Source organism: Cavia porcellus, unplaced genomic scaffold, assembly GCF_034190915.1.
Source record: "Cavia porcellus strain 051 isolate PalLab524CR breed Dunkin Hartley unplaced genomic scaffold, mCavPor4.1 scaffold_33, whole genome shotgun sequence".
NCBI lineage: Eukaryota > Metazoa > Chordata > Mammalia > Rodentia > Caviidae > Cavia > Cavia porcellus.
The window spans coordinates 7,615,684-7,633,734 of NW_026947516.1; the positions used below are offsets into that span (position 1 = coordinate 7,615,684).

At 45.6% G+C, this 18,051-nt stretch overlaps 1 protein-coding gene and 1 pseudogene across 2 annotated transcripts in view; one reads left to right on the forward strand and one right to left on the reverse strand.

The window, feature by feature from the left end:
- The window catches only part of Shroom2 (shroom family member 2), a 152,750-nt gene that overhangs the window by 26,467 nt on the left and 108,232 nt on the right, over positions 1-18,051 (reverse strand). The window lies entirely within an intron of this gene.
- Positions 9,244-9,421, forward strand: LOC111754801 (U2 spliceosomal RNA; annotated as a pseudogene).

The following is an 18,051-nucleotide window of genomic DNA, read 5'->3' on the forward strand; positions in this document are numbered from 1 at the left end:
GGTAGGTGTGTAAAACTTGTCTCCTGTTCAGGAGTTGAACTGGAAAAAATAGGGGGAGTAGGGGAGGCAGTGGCTGTACCAGTATAGGGAAGGTAAGGGCTTAGGCTTTCAGGGACGTCACGTTTAACCAGACAGCTGAGGGTAGAAAGAACTACGACAGTTATCACATAGAACATTACGAAGATGATCTTACGCATGATGTGGGAGTCTCTAGGAAAGACTGTCAAGTGTCCTGTTGTAAAAATGATCATTAATAGAATGTAAGAAATTAGGAACCAAATTGGATAACAAAACATGATTTAGCCTGTTAACTGTGGCTGTGAGGCCTTCGTGAAACGGAGACGGGTGGGCGACAGAAGATGAGATGACCACTCAGAATGATCAGATTTAGGGCTGGAAGGGCACCTCTTAGCCTGAGTGATGTGAAACCAGGATGGGAGTCCAGCAACTTTGACTGCTGTAGGGGTAGCCAAGTAGACCAGGTAGGGGCCACTCCACCTTGGTTGTAGTCCTGTGGATTTAGAACATTTGGGATAAATTAGATCTCCCAGGGATATGGGAGGATCTGGTTTGGCCTCTCCAGAGGGTTGTGGAAGGCAGAGATCAGCATGTTGTCGCAACAGGTGTCGGAGGAAGGAGAGGGCTGGGACATAGTCGGCCAGGGCAGGGAGATTTTGAGGAGTAGGAAGATTGTGGAGTAAGAATGGCCTGCCGTACATAAGTTCAAAAGGGCTTAAGAAAGTAGGAGCCCGGGGAAGTGCCCTGAGCTTGGCTAAGGCTAACGGCAAAAGTTGAGGCCAAGGTTGGTGTAGTTCTAAAGTGAGTTTTGTAAGGTATGTCTTTATGAGGCCATTTGACTTTTCTACTTTTCCTGAGGAATGTAGATGGTATGGGATGTGTAGGTGCAGGTGATGTGTAAGCTCAAGGATACCTGTTGAGTGATCTGAGAAATAAAGGTGGGACCATTATCTGACTGAATACTCTGAGGTAGACCAAACCTTGGAATGATTTCTTGTAATATAATTTTGGTAACTGTATCAGCAGTTTCCCTGGTTGTGGGAAAGGCTTCTATCCATCCTGAAAAGGTACAAACAAAGGTGAGAAGATATTTGAGAGTCTTGTGGCAGGGCATGTGTATAAAATCTATCTGCCAGTCCTGACCAGGGGTGTGTCCCCAAAACTGATGGGTAGGAAAGGAAGGAGGTACCATGCGTCCCTGAGGAGAGATCCTGGCACAGAGATCACAGGTGTGAGTAATCTTAAGAATGACAGCTTTTAGAGAAGGGTGTGTGACTATTGGGGCTAAGAGTTTGTATAGGGCCTGTGATCCTATATGAAAACAGTTGTGTAAGTCAGTGATGATGTCTGAGGCCTGTTGATATAGGAGAACAAGTTTAGATCCCTGAAAAATCCATCCCTGAGTGTTTTGTGTGTAATCTGGTTTATGAAGTAGCTGTAACTGCTCTGGTGAATAATGAGGTTGAGGTAGACTGTTTGGGACTAATGGGAGAAGATGAGAAGGGCAGGGCCCTTGTGCAGCTAACTTGGCTTGTGAATCTGCAAAGGTATTGCCTTGAGCAATAGGATCTGTAGAGTTTTGGTGTCCTCTACAATGAATAACAGCTGCCTGCTTCAGAAGTTGGGCTGCCTCTAGAAGTTTAAGGATAAGGGGAGCATTAATGATGGGGGTTCCTTGAGTGGTAATAAAATTCCGTTCCTGCCAGATAGAGGCATGAGAGTGTAAAATGCTAAATGTATACTTTGAGTCAGTGTATATATTTATAATCTTGCCTTTTGCTAGTTTAAGAGCCCTTGTAAGGGCAGTAAGTTCTACCCTCTGGGAAGAGGTCCCAGGTGGCAGTGGATTTGCCTTTACAACTTTTGACTGGTTAACTATTGCGTACCCTGCCTTCTTTTGGTTGCCTGTGTTTGTTGAACTACCATCTATGAACCATGTGTCAAAGGCCAAAGAGAGAGGTGTGCTACTGATGTGAGGGAAAGGGGTGGGAGTCATCTGTAAAAACTCAATACAGTCATGGTGAGGATGGCCCTCTGAGGTGGGAAGTAAGGTGGCTATATTAAGAGGACCACTAGTTGCAATTGAGATGCATGGGTTTTGAGAGAGAGCCAAGTGTACCTTTTGAAGGCGAGAATGGGGTTATTAGGGCAGGGAGCACCTTATGCGAGATAAGGTCACATAGGTGATGAGGTGAGTGTACAGTAATAGATTGCCCTAATGTAAACTTTTTAGCTTCCTGTGTCAGGAGGGCTGCAGCTGCAAGAGCTCGGAGACAAGCAGCCCATCCTTTTACTGTGTGATCTAACTGTTTTGACAAGTAAGCTACTGCTTGAAAAGAAGGTCCCTTTTTGTGTCCTAGTACACCTATAGCATTGTGGCCCTGACAAGTAGTGTATAGGATGAAAGATTGGGTGGGATCAGGAAGGGTAAGAGCTGGAGCTTTTAGGATAGCCTCTTTTAACTTTTGAAAGGAGGCATGTATGGGCCTAGTAGGGTCCAGGGATTCTGATAAGGGATCTTAGCAGACTTGTAGAGGGGTTGAGCTAGGGCTGCAAAGTTAGGAATCCAGAGACAAAAGAAATTAGCTAAACCTAGGAAAGATGTAACCTGCTGTTTAGTTGTGGGCACCTGGAGATCATGAAGAATTGCCTTACGATCCAAGGTGATGGAGCGAGTAGCGGGGGTGAGAGCAAGACCTAGGTATTTGACTTTTGGGGAGGCTATCTGGGCTTTAGCAGGAGAGACCCTGTATCCACAACTAGAAAGGAAATGAAGAAGACTGGCTGAGTGGTGTATGGCTAACATATGGGATGGAGAACATAATAGAAGGTCGTCTATGTATTGAAGAAGAACACTAGGTTTGAGATCAAGTTCTGTGAGATCAGTAGCAAGAGCCTGACTAAAGAAGTGGGGATTATCTATGAACTCTTGGGGGAGCACTGTCCAAGTAAGTTGTTGAGACCTGAGAGTGTCTGGGTCAGTCCATGTAAACGCAAAGAGGTTCTGGCAGTCAGGGTGTAGGGGGATAGTGAAGAAGGCATCTTTAAGATCTATAACTGTAAAGTGAGTGGTGGAGGGAGGGATATGAGAGAGCATGGTATAAGGATTTGGCACCACTGGGTGAGTTGGGGTAACAGCACTGTTAATTACCCTAAGGTCCTGTACCAGGCGATAGGACCCATCAGGCTTGAGTACCGGGAGGATGGGAGTATTGTGGGGTGAATGGGTAGGTTTAAGAAAACCATTGTCTAAAAGCCACTTAATTATGGGTTTAAGTCCCCTTAAATGTTGGGGAGCTATGGGGTATTGGGGAACACAGGGAAAAATTGAGGGATCCTTGAGACAGATTAAAACAGGTGTGGCATGTATAGGCAGAGTGGGACTGGATGTGTCCCAAACCATGGGGTCAACCAGAGAAGGAGGAAGAGGAGGGAATGGCTTTGCAACGCATTGTGAGGCAGTTTGAAGGATTAGTGGGGAGAGAGAAAGTTAAGGAAAAACTAAGCTTTTGAAGAAGGTCTCTACCTAAAAGGGGTGTGGGACATGTTGTGATTACTAGGAAGCTTTGGGTAAAGAAAAGAGTCTGGAATCTACATGGAATAGGCCCAGTTTGCAAAGGTTGATTCGGCTGGCCCTCAACGCCCACAATAGAAATCAAGGACTTACTACAAGGTCCTGAAAATTCAGGAAGTACACTATAAGTTGCCCCCGTATCCACAAGCAGAGATATTATTTTGCCTGAGACCTCCAGTGAGACTCGGGGCTCCAACAAGTTTACCGGAGTGGGGGCTGTGAGCCCCGAGCCCCATCAATCTTCCGCAGCAAGTCCGAGCAGGTCAGTCAGCGATGAATCTGGCATTGACGAAGTGTCCTGTGAGGGAGAGGGATTAGAGGATGGCTTAGCCGCTTGCTGGTGGCTAGGACAATCGCTCTTCCAATGCCCTTCAAGAGTGCAGTATGGGCAGGGCCTTAGAGGAATGCCAGGGTTAGGGCAGTCTTTTGCCCAGTGTCCTTGTTTGCTGCATTTGAAGCACGGTCTAGGCAGGACTCGGGCAGCCACACCTTGCTGTGGATTTTTTGTCTTGGGAGCTCCGAGTGCCATTACTAAGAAGTCAGACTGATATTTAGCAAACTTTAATTTTTGAGCTTGCTGCTCCTCTTTTTGAATCTTATCTCTATTGCTGAAGATACGGAAGGCTAATTTAAGTAGATCTCCGTGCGGAGTTTGAGGGCCATGTTCAACCTTTTGTAATTTTGCATGAATATCAGAAGCAGACTGTGAAATAAAATAAGAGTTAATAACAATCATCCCTTCATGAGAGCCTGGGTTCACATTAGTATACTAAATCAAGGTTTCCCAAAGCCGATTTAAGAACACAGCCGGATTCTCATTAGCCTCCTGGACCTGTTCTAAAAGCTTGTTGTAGTTAGTATGTTTGTGAGCAATCTTATTAAGGCCCACAATCAGACATTCAATCATCTTACGTAATTTTGTTGAACCTTGTCCATTCTGATAGTTCCAGTTAGGATCTTGGTATGGCACAGCTACAGGCCCAGGGTCGTTTTCAGTAGTGTTTGCCCTATACCTGCGGCCAGCTTCTTCTCGAGCTGCTTGCCACAGCTGATTTTGCTCTTACGAGCTAAGGGTGGTATTTAAAATCACATAAACATCCTTAAAATGTAAATCATAACAATTAGTAATAAATTCAAATTGCCTGATATAATTCTGTGGGTCAACAGAGAAGCTACCTAATCTATGGGTAATCTGAGATAGATCAGAAAGGGAGAAAGGTACATGGATATTGACCAGCCTCTCTGGGCCAGCTTGTTATTAAAGTGGTAGCAGAGCCTGAGGAGAAGAATGTGGAGGAGAGTGCCACTGGGCAGCTATCCGCCCGGTAGACGCGTGTGAGCAATTATCTGCATAGCAGCTATAGAGCGGCTGCCGCTCACTGTGGGACGAGGAAATACAGGCAGATGGCATCTCACTGTGTGCCTTGCAGCGAGAGGATTGCTGCCAGCAACCGTCATGTGGACTGCAACAGGGTGGCTGTTGCTGTTCACAAGAGGAGCCACAAGGGGTGCCCATCGACCGTGAGACCCGTCCGAACATGGCGGTGCCCTGTTGCCATGGGACCCGTCTGAACATGGCAGTACCCTGTCGCATGATGGAGCGCCGCTGCATAGCGACTGTTCTTGGCGCAAGATGGAAAAATCATGCTGCTTGCCGGAAGGGCACAAGGAACACGATCTAGTGTGGTGGGCAGGTGGCAAAAATGTGTCAGAGGGCAGAACAGAGCTGCTGGGAGACGCTATATCGCGGAAGGCAGACAGAGAGATGGTCGTGCAGTGAGAGGTAACTTCGGTGCAGAGGGACCAGGGGTGGGGGAAGAGGAGGGCGGTTGGGAGCAAGATAAGGATGGGGAACCAGTTTGGGGATACCCAGGCAGCGGGGGCCGAGAAAAAATCAGAGGGACATCATCGAGCATATCCTGGGGGCAGGATGAAACAGGTTGGGTCGCAGTAGAGCTAGCTAAGAGTATTTGCATAGGGTTACAGGACTTAATAAGAGACAGGCGTGTTCTCAGAACCAGGAACGCCTCGATGTACGGCAGTTCTATTACCCTGTCACTGGCTCGGCAAAAATCATACAGGGTTTACAGAATGGAGGCATCAAATGTTCCGTCCCTGGGCCAACGCTTGCCGAGGAGTGGGTACGTGGGCCAGACTTCCTGGCAGTAAAAAGTTAATAGTTTAGTTTTTATGGTACTTTTAATTTTTAGAGTACGTAAATTGGAAATTAAGCATTGTAAAGGCATTTTTTGGGAGTTAGAAAATACGCTTCCCATGACTTATTCAGGCAAGAAAAAAAAAAAAGCCGTGGTCCAGAGAATAAGCCATCACTGATTCTATGGCGACACATGGTGGGGCCAAGGTTCCAAAAACTCATATATTCTAGTCGTCACTGAGAAATTTATGGGTAGAGTTTATGTGAGGTCAGTAGCAGTTTGGCCCATGAAAGCGCAAGGCTTCTAAGGGAAGGGAGGGGTTTTTTTCAGTGTGGATGGTCCAAAAATCTCTGCTTTGGGCTAAGAGTGTGGACACAGGCTTGCCCAGAAAAAAACCCTGGTTAGGGCTGTTCTAAGGACATGAAAATGCCACAGACCCATGCAAACAGGGGAGAACAATGGACTGGGGTGGAGCCCAGTGCCAAGAGTTTCCCAGAGAGTGCTCACCTGAAATCAATCTGGTTGGTGGTGCATGCAGGCGGGCGACAAGTGAAATGCGTCTCGGGAGAAGAAAAAGCACCGAATTAATCTAGGATGTTATCCGGTTCCTGAATCAGATGAGTGACTCAATTGGGAACTCAAAACGAGTGTGTCCCAGGAGTTAATCGCCTGCCGATCGAGTCACGGCACCAAATGATAGGATTATTTCCAAAAGATGTAAAGTATAAAACAAAAGAGGCCTTTATTCTGAGAAGATGGAGAGAGATGACTGACACCCCCCGGCTGCTGAAGTCTGGCGATCTCTCCAGCGGACACATGGTGTGGGGGTATATAAGTAGCCTAAGCTTAGGGTAGTGCCCTACGGCCATTAGAGATGCACAGGTATTTCATTGGCACACGTTTGGCATCAGGGGCAGATTCCGAAGGGTGGGGGGAGATAGAGTTACAGGTAAATCTCTAGAGGCAGAGGAGATAGGCGCTCCCTGGTTCTGGCTGAGACTTTTCCTGGCTACAGTGTCCCACCTGGGCCAAAACCCTTTCACTAATACTGAGCTGGCTGCAAAAGCCACCAGACACAAGGTGACAATGCCAACACATCTGCAGGTTTAAAAAAAAAATCTAGTCCTAACCAGCTACAAATGTGTAAAAAGCATTCAACACATTGCACAGATGTATTTGCAACCCCGATGACAATGATCAAGACAGGTCCGGCCTACAAAAGCAAAATATACTAGAGTATAACCAGTAATGCAAAAAAGCAAAACAATACATGGCCAACAGATACACCGAAAGAGTGTGTTAAAAATCAAATAACCTCTTCTAACCAACCAAAGAATTTTTTTAAAATGCCTAATATTGTGCTGGGGACATAGCTTGGTAGTAGAAAGCTTGCCTGGCGTGTAAGAGACCGTAGGCTGGATCTCTAGCACCAGGAAAAGAAACAAGTCTAATACGGACAAAGTTTTGGGCAAAGAAGGAATTCTAGGTGATTGCAACATCAACAGTAAACACATGCTCTAAATATCACACCACGGGGACCCTAAATGCCCACCTAGCAATTCTATGTCTGGATTTTCATCTTAAAGAAACTGGCACAGAAGAGTACAAACACTGCACAATGAAGTAGTCATAGCAGTGATGCTGATAATTGTGAAAGGCTGGAATCAGCCCTGAATGCCAAGGCTCACTTGTGGAAGGGCACATCTTAGAATGCCACTCATCATACACAGAAAAGCTTTGCAGAAAGGTGACTTCTGCACAATGTGTGCAGAGGATTGCACACACACAAACATATTTGTTTAGAAAAGGGACTCTGCAGTTAGTATACTTCCATATTCTACAGTACAGCCCCTGGGTAAGGGACTGCTAATGTTTTCATTCCGTTTTCCAAGGCCTCTCTATATTCTTAACAAAAAGGAAAAAAAAGTTTTAATTTGTGAAACAGATTTTTTTAAATGAAATTATTAGTTATTACAAACTGTATATCACATCTTGGGATACTGTAACCCCAGATTAATGGTTAAGATTTTCATAGCTCTCAAAAACACACACCAAACAAGAGGCAAATTCTGAACTTCAGGGAGCCCACTGGTAAAGCCTATTAAAATCTAGTTACAACAGCTATCTCCATAAATAAGAGAAAATTGTTTAGATCAGCTGCCTTCCTTTAACACAACTGCATGTGGCCTAAAATTCTGAAAATGTCACACCTCAGATGACTGCCTGCTAACTGCTCTTCAGCTGAGCTACATTTGGAAATGACACAAGAATTTAGGTATTTACACATTAATTACTCTGCATATTTAATTACTATAGAAAATGTCTATGTAGTATATATATATATGCACACATTTACACACATACATACTTATGCATATATGTTAAATATCTTCCTAGAATTTCTAGTTATTCCACCTTTAATAGCATCCAAGTACACTGAATGGCCCACTGGCTAGATTTGCTAACAACATAATTAAATAATTAGTTACCTGCATGCAAGTCACACCCTAGAGAAGCTCATCTGTGAGCTGAACACCTGAGATGCTGAGTACCTTGTACTGTTCTACATTCACGGCATGATTACCTGTAGGCCCCTTTTCTCATGAACCCACCAGTGTGACAACCAGCTGTAACCAGAGGAGTAACCCAGTCACTTAACCCCCAGTCTGCTTCACTGTAAGCTTGAGACCCAAGGTATATATGCAAAAAGGTACTGTCAATGCTCACCAATTTGTAAGAAGGGGTCTGCAAAGATATTTTTTAAAGGTGAATAATTAAGTCACTTTCAGATCGCTTTGGATATCCAGAGAAGTCTGTTAGCATTCCAGAAATGCCAGGCTGCTAACCTCTATGAAAAGCCAGCTAGAAAAGCCAGGTGCCTGACAACAGATGGGCCAGTCAAGTGGACAGGAAACACAGTTTGCTTCTTCGACTGCCTCCTCACACTGACCTTCCCATATTTTTGTCCATATTTAAGAGGGAAAGGATTACAGGTAGTGAAGTATCCCACAAACACATGCCAAAGACTACATAGAACATCACCTCTTCCACCCTCCAAAATGCTAAGGCAGACTTTAAGGAAACAGCCAATCACACAAAACAAGTGGCAAATTAGCGTGCATTTACTAGGGCCATTTGTCTCTCCAGCTGAGCAACATGAAGCTTTCTGCAACCTATGTGGTTAACACACGTGGATGACAGTTTCCAGGACTCCACAAACTTGATTTTGTGTCTACCTCTAAGAATCAGAATTCACCAGATAATACTCTTCATTAAGGGAAAGGTGTGTGTGTGTGTGTAGTGTGTTTGTGAAAGAGATAGAAAAAACAAAACAGGTGGACAAAATAAGGAGGAAGCATAAAATGTTTATTCTCTGTACAGCAAAACAAAATACAGACAAATACTGCAGAGTGCATCCTCAAAGGTTCTATTTTGCATGAAAAATAGGCCAACCATTTGCCAAATCTGTATCAAATCTTTAGTTTTTAATATGGCATCACTTCTTTGCCTTTTGGCTAAGATCAAGTGCAGTTTTTTTTATATGACATATTAAGAGTTATTTTGATTCATTTATTTTATAAATCTTAGGACACTGTATAGGTAAGCAGCAGGCTGCTTAATTACAAAGACTGCCAGATTGACTTACAGAAACCTTTCTTTGAGTTCCTTTTCCCTAGTTCCCTCAGCACCAGCACAGTCACTAAATGAGCATTTTAAAATGATACAGCACCTCATTCCATGAGCCTGTGCCTGCGGCCCCCAGAGAGGATATATATGCATGTGTGTGTGTGTGTGCAGACATAGCTATGCAGCACTTTCCCTGTGAAAATGGCAGCCCCTCTACACACACAAAGCTGCCTCTCATGAAGCAAAAGCAATCCAACCATTTAGCAGTATGAGTGAAAGAATAATCTGTTCTTATGACAACATAAAGGGCAAAACAGATTTTGTAAAAGTCCACGTCCAGTAACATCCTTACAGAAACGCATTCCTCTGCACTATCATAATCACACCAGACAGCAAAATGCAAGAACTGGAAAATACTAAGAATCACAGTGATTCCAAATTCCTTCCTGGGAAATTTTCACTGCAGGTATCAGGCTGTGTGTGAATGTATCCACAGGGCATTTCTCGTGACCAAGTGAACACCCTTGATTTTGCTCGCTCTCTATTTTTTTTATTAATTTGGATGTGGTTAACTCAGTGTTCCTTTCAACATCCACACACAACACCTCGGGAGAGAGACCTCCTGCTTCTTACTGATGTTAAAAACGAAAAAGCAAGGCAAAGGGTCTTCATGTGATGCCAGAGTCCTTGAGTGAGCCTGCTTGGGTAAGGCCATCTGCAGACCTGACGCAGAGCAACAGTCCCACATACCAAGGGCCACCAGTCCCTCCTCAGGGACAGACAATGGTGCTGTGGTTTCCAGTACCAATGCGCATTTAGCAAATTGTGAAAGCCAAAGCTGCAAAAAAACTGCATGTATCTACAGATACCCATGTAGCTCCAGCGCGCACACACACGTACACACGTGCGTACCTGCAGAGCCCCAGCCCAAGGCTGCACCCCGATTTGCATTATTTTTCATCTTGGGGCAGAGCACTCAACAATGAGAATGTCTGCATATTCTGCCAGACCTTACCCATCCCACTGCGAGTTGACAAGCAACCTGACTTCAAGACAGCAGAACAAAAGAGGCATTGAGAACGACAACCCCCTGACAAACGCACAAGCGTTTTCAAAGCAGTCCCCTTGTGAATGAAACATTCTCCAACAAGTGCCAGAGTCCCTTACCTGCTCCCCTGCTCGCTGCAGTGGACCTGAGCTCACCCAGCAGACCAACGGTGACAGCGATATGCTCCGGGGGCCACAGACCGCCCCTTCCCTGCCTGCTGCTGCAACCCTCACATCTCACTGCCTGCAGCACTGAAGAGTCACAAAGCCCTGGTGGCAACAGCTGGTGTGTCAGCGCCGGCTGGCTGCCTTGTGACAGACGAGTGCACGCAGGCTCTGTCAACTTTCACCTTCACCACCAAGCAACTGCAAGGAGGGGGGCTCCCAAAGGCTTCTCCTTTCAAACCCCAGGCATCATGAGGCGTCTTCCTTTTAATATATCAAAAACAGGAAAGAGAGAAAGAAAAGCCTTCCCCACCAGTGTCAGGCAGCTGCATCTATTTCAGTACTCCTGAGGATCACACACGCATGACACACAGTTCAACTCCACGGCCATAATAAAGCTCCAGAAGAAATTCAATGGCCTATTTGGTGTATGTCTATATGCTTGGGTGATTACACACTCATCAGGAATGTAATCCATCGACCCACCGACCAAGTGTTCCGGAAGTTTTGCTGTGTGTAAGGCACTTGGGGAAGAAGACAAAGCCGTTCAGCTGACCCTGAATCACCCAATTCATCCGCCATCACAATGATCTGCATTTAGGGTCTCCACGCCCCACCTCCCTTCCTAGGGCTACCCAAGACCTTAGTGCCTAGGCCTGCTGCCCCTAACTCCAAATACTGGGCTGAGCCACGGGAGGGACTTTCTCTCTCCTGCCTGTTCCCATCAACCTCTTGCAATCCAAGGCGTTTCTTCATTTCATATTTCCTGCCCATTTCACTAAACAAAGCAAACTGCTTTTTAGTCTGCATTGCATGACTATTTTAGTAAGAGTACCCCCCCCCATACTTGAAGGTAAACTGTTATATCTATGAAGCATTTAAATAAGTCTGCAAGAAGGGTCGCTATGGATTCCCCATCACCCAGGGCCATGAGGTCAGCAAGCTTTGCTGGCCTAACAGCCACAATGAAAAGCAAAATGAGGATCTGAACCATTGTCTTCAACTCTGAAGCTCACATTCGTTCTAGTATTTTTTCATCTGCATGCATTATTTCACCAAGTACATGCTCCTTGTTATGGTTTGATAACTAGTGGTCAACTTAACGCCAGCTGGATTACATCAGCATGCATTGAGAGAAGATGCTCCACCTGAGAAGGGTTGCCAGGATAAATAGGTGGAGAAGAAGGGAGGTGTGGAGAGGGATTGAGGTGTTATGGAGGCATTGTTGGTTCTCCTACGAGTTGCTGTCTGAGCTGTTGGTTCTCCTGGAGAAGCTTTGGTCTTCACATCAAGCATTGCTTCCTGGCTCCAGAGGGGAAGACATGTGCTGCTTGGTCTCCAGGATGAATTCGTCACACTGCTTCCTGGCACGTACCCGACTGTGCTTGTCGGAGGAGGAGCTCGGGGCCTCCATGTCGCTGAGGACAGCTGTGGTTCCTTTCAGGACAGCCTCGCTCTTTGTTGTGAGTGTGACTTCTCAGCTCCAGTGTAGAACCCTCATCCCACCAGCACAGCTCCTTCATCATGCTGGCATAGACTTTCTGGCTTCCACCGCTGACCCTTGGGTCTTCCCGTAAAAGAGACTGGCATGAGTCCTTGTGGGCCCTGGACTTCCAGTTGGACTCGTGGAGGCATTGTCCTGAGCTCTGGGTTTTTATCTGGACTCATGTGGGACATTGCCGTGGGGTTTAGGCTCTTGACTAAATAATCTATGTCGTTGGTGTTGCGGATGGATTTCCTGCATTCTCCTGTGTTAACTTCCGGTGACCATTATAAAAATATTATAAACTCCATGTCCTGATCTGAATTGTTCTCTGTGTATAACCCCAGACTACAACACTCCTGTTGCAACATAGGAGGAAACTAAGCTTCCTCTGGTTGGTGCCTTACTCCAAACCCATAACGCACACCCAATAGGAATCCACTTAGGTCCTGGGGACCAATTAAACATTTCATTACACCAAACTTTCCAAAAGGTGTGTCCTATTAGATATAGATGCTTTTCAACTCAGAATGGGATGATGTCCTGATAAACCTACTGTAAACTGAAAATACCGTAAACCGAAATGCCTTCAACACACCTAATCTACCAAACATTCTAGCCCAGGGGCCCAGCACATACACGGTATTTGGTTACTTTCCTCATCATCATGGGGCTGATGCCTAGAAACTGCAGCTCACAGCTGGGCATAGTGGCTCATGCCTGTAATCCCAGCACTTGGGAGGCTGAGGCAGGAGGATCACTGCGAGTTCTAGATCAGCCTAGACTACAAAGTGAGCTCAAAGCCAGCCTGAACTGCACAGTGAGACCCTGCCTCAAAAAGACCGAAAGAAAGAAAGAAAGAAAGAAAGAAAAGAAAAGAAATGAAACTGCAGCTTGCTCCCTGGATCTCAAGAGAGCATATGATAGCATATTGCCAACCCGAGATAAGACCAAAACCCAAACCTCAAAGTCAGGTTTCTAGTGAATGCACTCTCCCTTCTGTACCATCGTAAAACTGAAAACTGCAGAGTGGAACCATCATAAGTCAAGGAGCATCCTCCTCCCTCCCCTTCCGCCTCCTCTTTCTCTTCCTCTTTAGCTTCTGTTCTGTTCTACTACACAGTATGGCCATGATGTGCTGCCACCCCACAGGTGCAAAAGCAATAGATACAATGCATTATGGACCACAATCTCCAAAACTGTGAGTCCAAACAGACTTTTTCTCTTTTAAGAGCTGATTGTCTTGGGCACTTCTGTTATAGCAATGGAAAGCTGACTGTCTCAGTTAATGAACCAAGACTGAACTGTTGTAGCCAGGATTTGCAAGGAAAATGATTTAATACAGGTCACATAATTTACAAAATTATTTTATAATAGTCACCTAAAGAGTCAAATGAATGAAGCAATGAATGCAGGAAATTCAGCTGAGGGCCTGGGCCCCATGGCAATGTCATGTATGAGTCCAGCTGAAGACCTAGAGCCCATGAAAATGCCCCTCATGAGTCCAACTGGAGGCCCAGAGCCCACAAGAATGTTTCATGCAAGGTTGTGTCATTGATCTGTGTTGGGAAGGCCCAAAGGTCAGTGGTGGAAGCTAGAAGGTCTGTGCCATTGGGATGAAGGATCTGTGCCAGCAGGCTGAGGGATCTGCACTGGAACCAAGAAGCGATGCTCAAATAAGGACCAGGGCTCCCCCAAAAAGTTTCACAGCCATCCTCAGTGACAAGGTCCAAAGCTCCTCTGATGATAACAGCTGAGTTCATATCAGGAAAGAAGCTTAACAAGTTCCTCCAGGAGAACCACAGCAGTACTTCTTTCTCTCCAAGTCTCCTTTTATGCTGTTGGCAACAATCCTCAAGCAAGCCATCCACACCCAATACCATGCTGATGCTGATTCAGTTCAGTTGGGTGTGACAAGTTGCTACCAGTTGTTAATCCATCACAGTGACCAAAGGCCAAAATTACTTAGACATCCTCTTTACTTAATGTTCTTTCTGGTCCTAGAACACCACCAGATACCATTAAAAAAAAAAAAAAAATAGCATTTAGTCAGCACGTCTCCTTAGGTTCCGCTAGGTGTGCCAGTGCTAAGAACTGTGACCATCACCAACTCTTGTCAATATTGGTGTTAAAAATACCTAATCCTCACAAAAGTAGAATGAGGAGCTGGAGGCATTTGGGAGGTGATGAGGTCATAAAGGTGGGGCCTCATAAATGGAATTAGTGCCCTCATAATAAAGAGACCCCAAAGAGTTCCCTTCCTCTTCCAACATGTGAGGTCACACAGGAAGCACTGTTTACGAACCAGGAAGCAGCCTTCACCCAGTCAGTAAATCCACCATGCCTCAACCTTGGACTTAAGCTGCCAGAGCTGTTTAGAAATCCAATATCTGGTTTATAAGACACCAAACCTAAGGCATAAAATAAATAGCTTGAATAGACCAAAACAGACAACTTCTCAGGCTGGCCTTGTTTTCCATGCTCTTGACAGTTTTGAGGAGGATTACTAGAGGCATTTGGGAACTGATTTTTTTCTATTTATGATTAGAGTAGGATTAAGAATTCGAGGTGAAAAGACCATGGAGGGAAAATACTGCTATTATAAAGGTTACATCCTATGAGCATGTTTATCTCTGTTGACACTGACCTTAGCTACCTGGTAAAGAATTTTTTGTGAGATAGACTGCTCTACTTGGCATGCATTAATGTATTCAATCATTTCTGTGTACGTCATGGGCCCACGGATTTACTTCACACATGAATCCACTATTCATTGTTTAAATTGTTCTGGCTTTGGTCACTGTTGGCTTGGGTCCATCTAACACACCCTCGTCATCACCATTTGGGTCTATTTGCATGTATTTGTGTGTCCCCTTCCTTCTTGGCACCATGGGCTGCCCCAGTTGGCTTATCTCTACTCCCTTTTCCAACCTCAAGGCAACTGTTCCCCCAGGGCCTCTTATCCTGCCTATGGGAGAAAAGTATCAGACACCTTGCAAGGTCCATGTGTTGGTCACATCTTAGGAAGGCATTCTGAAAGGGGCACTTGCAGGCATTGTTTCTCAAGAGAAAGCACTTGTGCGACACCCAGGTTTATTACTGGGTTTTCATATATCCACGTGTCTTAGAATGGACAGAATTATCAGTTCATAAGCCATTCAGATCTTTCCATAGGCACTGCAGTATTAATGCTACTAAAAGTTAAAGCATAAGTCCCTATGATAAACTGCCCTTGAATCTGCTTTTAACTGCCACAAACACATGTGCCCATGAAAAATCAGACACCTAAAAAAGCACAGAACAAAGTAGCCGCGTAGCACCCTCACATCCCAAAACGAACTCCTCTGCCTCAATTCTCCAACAGTCTTGGCAGAGCCTCGGACATTTCCCTGTCACATTCTCCATGAACTGAGTGGCACCTCCAGCCCTTGCTTGCCATCCAAAGATAACCCTCCCCGGCCCACCCTGTCACTAAGGCAGCTGAGCAGTATTCCCCAGGGCCCAGCACTTACGGTATCCCACGATCTCCCACAGCAAGAGGAAAGTGACAGAGAAATAAATGGCTATCATTCGGCAAGAGAATCACACAACGCCAAGAGGAAAGCTCTCTGAGAACATCCAGGTAGCTCCATGTTCGTGATAAGCGCACACACTTTTCGGGCCACTCCTCAAATCCTGGGATTTGGTGCAGTCGGCAAGCCTTTTCCATAAAGGGACATGGAATCTTTCAGGTACATCACCTTTCGGCTCCAGGAAGCCACACCTACTCCAAGAATTCATGTCTGCTATTTACAGTGAAGAAGCAGCCACAGGCAATCTGTGAGCAAATGGAGGCCAAGAGGATTTTATTTTTTAAAAAAACACAGCAGGCCAGAGGCAGCAGCAGTCCCCACCCACATTAAATCAGTGGTTGTACAACCCATCACTGTTGACTCATCTGCTTTGCAAAACCAGTGTGTTAAACCATGCTTTACCACATTCCTCCCACTAGAGAAGACAGGGTTCAACTCCCGGGTTCACCTTTTTGTCCAAGTCAATCTCCCCAAGGTCCTCTACATTGTAGGGTTCTGCATGCCCAGTGTGGGTGTGTCGCAAGAAAGGGTATGGGGAACCTCACAGGCAGATGGTTCTGGGAGGCGACAGGTGGGCGGGAACTTGGCATGGATAGGTGGCTACAGGGGGAGCAGAGGAGGAGTAGCCCACCAGGAGATTCTGTCAGACAGCCCACTTCATAGGACTCTGGCTCCACTCAAGTGCCTAAGCAGGGTCCAGGGAAGTTCTGGCGACATAAAACTAACTGGTAGGCAGGAGGAAGGACTGACCACAGGACACACAGGGGCACTTAAGGGCAGATAACAGCCAAGTCCTGGAAGCCGCTCCTGCTAGCTTGGGCTCACACAGAACAGAGCCGAGGACTGGCTCAATCTTGGTTCCTACCTTCGGGAATGGTGGGTGCAGAGAAAAGCCTTGTCGCTGCTGGTGTGATGAGTAGTGTGGCTACTGTGCCCAGCTGATGAACTCTCAGCACTGATCCCAAGTAGAGGCCTCTTCCTGGGCTGACTGGGAGGGGCAGCCAGATCAGGAAGTGGCTGGTCCGTGCCCAAAGAGGGCAGAGAAGTCACGTCAGGGCCCAAGTGCCCACCATCTGATCCTGTACCAAGTTTGCAAGCCTCTGAGCTACAGGCTCTTCACACACATTTTAAATGAAAAGAACATTTTCTTGTGGAATCTTGGTATTTAGATTCCTAAAAAATGGAAACAGAATTTTATGTGTCTCACAATTCACCCTCTGCAGAGGTGCGAGTGCACTGGTTTTCAGTTATGTTTACCAAGTCACACAACTACCACTAATTCCAGACCTCCTTCATCACTCCGAAAGAAACCCCAGCCCCATGCAGTCTCCACAGGGCTCCCTCTTTCCTTGGCCCCTGGCAATCACAAATCTACTTCCTGTGGGCTTGCCTATTCAGGACAGTTTACAGATATAGAATCCTATGCTACATGGCTCTGATTATGTTTCATTATATTGTTAAATGTCTAAATATAAAATGGGTTTTACTTTCCTCATTTTGATAATTCTTCAACTATAAACCACAAATGAATTTGCAAGGTCAGTGCAAAACAACAATGCCAATGTTATTTAATATGAAGGGTAACAGAGCTCTGGCTAGTAACTCCAGCTACCTTGGTTTCCACAGAAGGGATTTATTTCATCCATAGCTTTTTCTTTCAACTAATGGGACACTGAGCTCTGCTGACATGGCAGCCCGAGGTCCCCAACGCACAAGGACAGCACAGTTTCTGTGACAGCCCTGCATTTACCCCTTCCTCCCAACAAGCGACAATCAAGCTGTGACCAAAGACCAACAGACTGCCATGCTGTGAGTCATGGCCATGCACACCTCCTAGAACAGGAAGAGCAAAGCTTTTAGAGCTTTCAATGATACAGCCTGCTGCAGCACACATACCACAGGCTAACCACCACAGCTCTGATAACATAAATTATAATTAAGTATTTATAAATATCCAAGCAGGCACCTCTGGACGGGAGGAAAGCATCTATGGAAACAGATGACTCGAGACTTCCTGCCAAATAACTAACCAGCATTACAGACAATGCACATAAAATGTGCATACTTGGTAACAGATGGAGGTGGATGTGTCTAATATGAACTTTCCTGCTTCAAAACTTAGTGTGTTTAACAGACACGATGCACTCACGTGAAGCAAAGAAACATTTTCTGAGTTTTGGTGCCTGCAATTTCCTGTCACTTGTATGTGAACCATCATTCCCAACTCTCATCATTTTTATGTCTGCTGCTGTCTCATAAATCTCCAATTAACACTTGATTTAATAGAAATTTAGTGAAGTCCAGCCTGCAAGAGGGCATGACTTGAGGGGAGAATTCATGGTTTGATTGTCAAGACTATGTGGACAAGAAGAGAGCTCTGCTGCTGGACATGAGAGACTGGGGTCAATG